This window comes from Pyxicephalus adspersus, chromosome 1 (assembly GCF_032062135.1).
Source record: "Pyxicephalus adspersus chromosome 1, UCB_Pads_2.0, whole genome shotgun sequence".
NCBI classification, from domain to species: domain Eukaryota; kingdom Metazoa; phylum Chordata; class Amphibia; order Anura; family Pyxicephalidae; genus Pyxicephalus; species Pyxicephalus adspersus.
Window position 1 is genome coordinate 125,556,588 of NC_092858.1, and position 4,364 is coordinate 125,560,951.

The following is a 4,364-nucleotide window of genomic DNA, read 5'->3' on the forward strand; positions in this document are numbered from 1 at the left end:
AAAAAAGGGTAAAGCCCCTTGCGGCGATCAAGACAGAATAAGTATGTTTTTTTTTTGTTCGTTGATGCTCCTGCTCCCCAACAGCAGATGCCCATAATACTGCTAAAATCTGAAAAAGAGACTGACACCTGGGTAATATTATCATCGTAACACTGTTTTATGCTTCTAAACCTTGATAATGTGAGCCTTGACCATTTTAACAAATAGCTATTTCAGTCTTGGCATAAATTTCATAATTTATAGTATACAATGTGCAGATTTGACATTATCCTAAACCCTAGATACTCTATGCCCCTCTGCCCATCTAAAGATGAAATAAAAAGCCCAGTGTGTCTTCCAAGGTGACAGTAAGTGCTTTCAGTTTCCCTAGGTACTTTTATTGTTTAAGAAGGCTCCGTAATGTAAGATATATTAATTTTTCAGAACTGCATTATTTGCTGTCATTTGATATCAGCCCAGTTTAATGTTCATCAGAGAATGTTGCACACCTAAAGTAACATTTTTTTGTGTTGTGAATACACACTAGTGAAGGTTTTTGGTAAACACTGCAGTTTTGTTTACTATAAACTTGTGCATAGCTTTACTGCCTGGTCACTGTGTGGCTTACTACAAATACCTAATGCTAGAAAACCAGGGTAAAGTTAATCAAACCAGAACACTTTATTGCAGTACAAAAGCGTTTGTCCTGTACATAACTACATCAACCGGCAGATTTCTATCTCTGGCGCTTGACGTCATACACATTTTGCCCAGAAAAATGCCACCTACATTATAGAGAACCAGTCCTTGCAAAAATACTAAATATATACAAAAAAAACAGCACTTAGATTTAAGTAATGGCGACTCGGGATCTACCAAATAATCTTAACTCTGCACACAGTCTTGTTTCAAAGGAAGAGACTGGAACCTATGAATTTCAGGATGTGATAATAAAAAAATTGGGTAGAAGGTACATTGTATTTGGTAAGTATCTTCTTCAATGATTAGGTTGTGCTTTTAGATGTGGAGTGTGAGAGCTGGCAAATGGAGTGCAAGGACACCTCCTGTGCATAAATAATTGGCTGGATTTCAAGGAGAGTACCTATTAATATATTATTAAGGGTAGGGGTGGGAAAAATATATAGAAACAAGGAAGCTTGAAAGTTTCATACCCCAATATGGTGGCATGATCCCATGTATGCAATTGCCACGCTTCCTTGCCTTTCTGAAAAAAAGGAAAAACTCTGTACTATTTTATATGTCACTTCCTGCATCATTCAAACGATCATAACTATTGTGTGTACATTATTGGTGAATTATTTTTGAACAAAATAATCATGCATAATCGCTGATCTAATGGTTTGTTTTCTAAATACAAATATTGCAAGTGTGTACCTAGCCTAAGTTCTCCAGCCATCTTAATAGGTATCGGCACTGTAATTCACTGTAATTCATTTATCCCAGGCACAAGGTATGACAAGAATGTACACTGAGCCGTGTAAATAATGGCATAATATTTCATTCTATGTCAGAAATAAAGTAAAGAAAAACATTCATTGCTTTGCAAGAATTTTACAAGCCTGGTTGCAAATTAACTGTTTTGCTATATAAAGATAAGTACAGTATGCTGGTCTATTTTCTAGCTGGGGAGTGCGAGTTTTGGAATAAAACCTTAAACTTGGGTAATGCTTGGACAATTCTTTTTAATGCAGGCGATGAAGGCAGAAAATGAATAATAGCATACCATCGACATATAAGGATGCATTATCCCCCCTCTTCAGGATAAGTGTTGACAAAGTGTAACCAGTATTTATAGCTGCGAATGACGCACCACATATGATTACATTATATGATGTCTGTATTGTGCAGTTACTGTATACAACCGTATATCTTCCAATTCATGTTTTCGGTTTGTCAGGTTTTAAACACAACCAGAGCTGGTGCCTGTAGGCATTTATTCTCTGGTGTCTAAAAAATACATTTTGTGCTCGTTTACCACTTTTCCAGGAATATTTTCTTGTTTTACTGGTCCTAACCCAGCCTAAAATAGTGTGACAGTTTACAAATAACAGCATATGACCAATGACTACAGGCAAGAAGGGCCTATACAAAAATTAAATCACTAATCTGGTTTATTTATGTAGAGAACAGCATGTAACAAGCTAATGCACTGGACATTTTATTATCATGAGAGATAATATAACCTATGAGATCACCGCTTAACAATCGCATGCCAGTGGAATGAATGCTGGGAGTCCAGTATGACTCAGAGCTACAGAATAAAATCACATGGCACAATGGATCATCCGCTGTCATCAGACGACAAAAAGGAAATTACCAGAATTTTCTCATGTTTTTTTTTTTGATTTACAGAAATTTCTCTTGTTACAAAGAGTAAAGGAACGAACTGCATTGTCAATGATCTGATAATCAACATGATACTGATACCCACACTCATTTATAGTCTGTAAACAGATTAGTTTATAATCACTAAACAATTCTAGTGTCGCTTACGGCTTAATTCCAGCCTTAAGCTACGTACACACTTCCAATTATTATCGTCGGAAAACGAACGACGAACGTTCCTGCACGATATACACGAACGATCGTATAGCACCGATCTTGTACATAGAGGTAACGACACGATCGTTCGTAGATATTGTACACACAATAGATACGATCGTTTGAGCGATAGAGGAACTATGTGCACGACAGGAAAGTGAACGGACGTTCGTTCATCACGCATGCTCTGAACATGGACGATCAACGAACGACCATACACACGAACGATGTTCAACGATCGTCGTCCAATCCGATCCGTCGGTCCGGTCGTTCGTTTCCAGCGACTTTCCTCGTTCGTCGGCGTCGTTGGTTACTTTTTTACGAACGATTTTTTGCCCAATCGATCGTTCGTCGTTCGATTGGAACGATAAAAATTGGAAGTGTGTACGCACCTTTACCTACTGTCTTGCAGTTACTTAGAATTTACTGCACACTATGAGCATTAGAAGCTGCAGAAAAACAGAAAGAATCTGCCTCATTTTCTGGCTGTAGGATATCCAGCATTTTCTAGCACCCCAGTATTTACTGTCCATGGCTCACCTCTTTCTTTCATTAATTGATCAGAATGATCACCTTTATACATGAGTATGGGTGACACTTTGCCCATTCCGGGGCACTTGTGACAGTTCAAAGTCCTGAGAGCTCAACTTCAAGGCCTGACCAGTACCAGGTGTAGAGGGGCAATACACCATCCTCCAGAATAAACATCAACACCATATTGGAGCTTACCCAGGGTGGACTCCTGCAAGGAATTGTGGATTAGTGAGTGTACCTTGCCTATTTTCAATGTGTATACGATATAAGTTTATGGCATGACTTTTATTGTCTATATAGATATCATAGGATAATAAAAGATATGTTCACCTGATGGTTTTGTTGAGTGCTTTGTCTGTGCAGCTATTGATCAATGGTTTCTGTTGTGCACTACACAACCATTTATTTCTGTAATATTTGGCTATCACTGTAGAAGGACATGTGTAAAGAAGGTAAGCCTGCCACTTCAAAAAGGAAAAATGTTAAGCTGGCCATTCACTGGTAAACGGGTACACCATTAGTACAAATGATCAATATCTCCCTAAAATCAATCTTTACCTGGTTACCGCTCTGCACACATTGACCATCAATGATGATTTGCAGCCACTAGAACTCCTAACAACTAATAGGAACACTGCTCAACATTTACACTTACACCAGGCCTAGACATATGTTAGGGTACATAGGGGCAGTGTCACTGCCTAGCATTTGTCAGGGAGTGCCACGGATCTGGTAAAGGATTGAAAACATTTGCAAACAAATAGCAAAAGACTTTTAATAAATTCATTCCATGTTTGCTGAATCACCCAGCTTCACTAAAGAGATGCCCGTAGCAGGGAAATGTGCGAGGGCCTGCATGACAGGCGTGCTCGGACTGCACAAGGAAAGTGGGGGGGAGAAAGGGTTAAGGGTTAAGGGTTAAAGAGTTACAGAGAGAAGTAAGGGGTAGAGAGAGGGTCGGGTCAGAAGTTTAAGGGGAGGAGATAGGAGAAGGTAAAAGGAGAGTGCAATGGAAGTTCAGGACAGTTTTTTAAGAAAAGAAATTGCCCACCCACCCGCCCTAGTAGTAGGTGTGCGGTGGCGGTTGAGGTTTGGTGGAAGGTAAGAGTCGGGGTTAATTATAGTTGGGGGGCACCCGAGGTGGTGGTGAACTCCCCTTTTTAAGTGGTGAACGGTGGAGGCCCCTGAGAGGTTGTAGTGCGGCTAGGGGCCAGAATGGTATGGCGGTTTGGGTTGTTATTGAGATTGGTGGTGTGGCGGACTTTACCTTCCAGACCTGCAACCTAGTT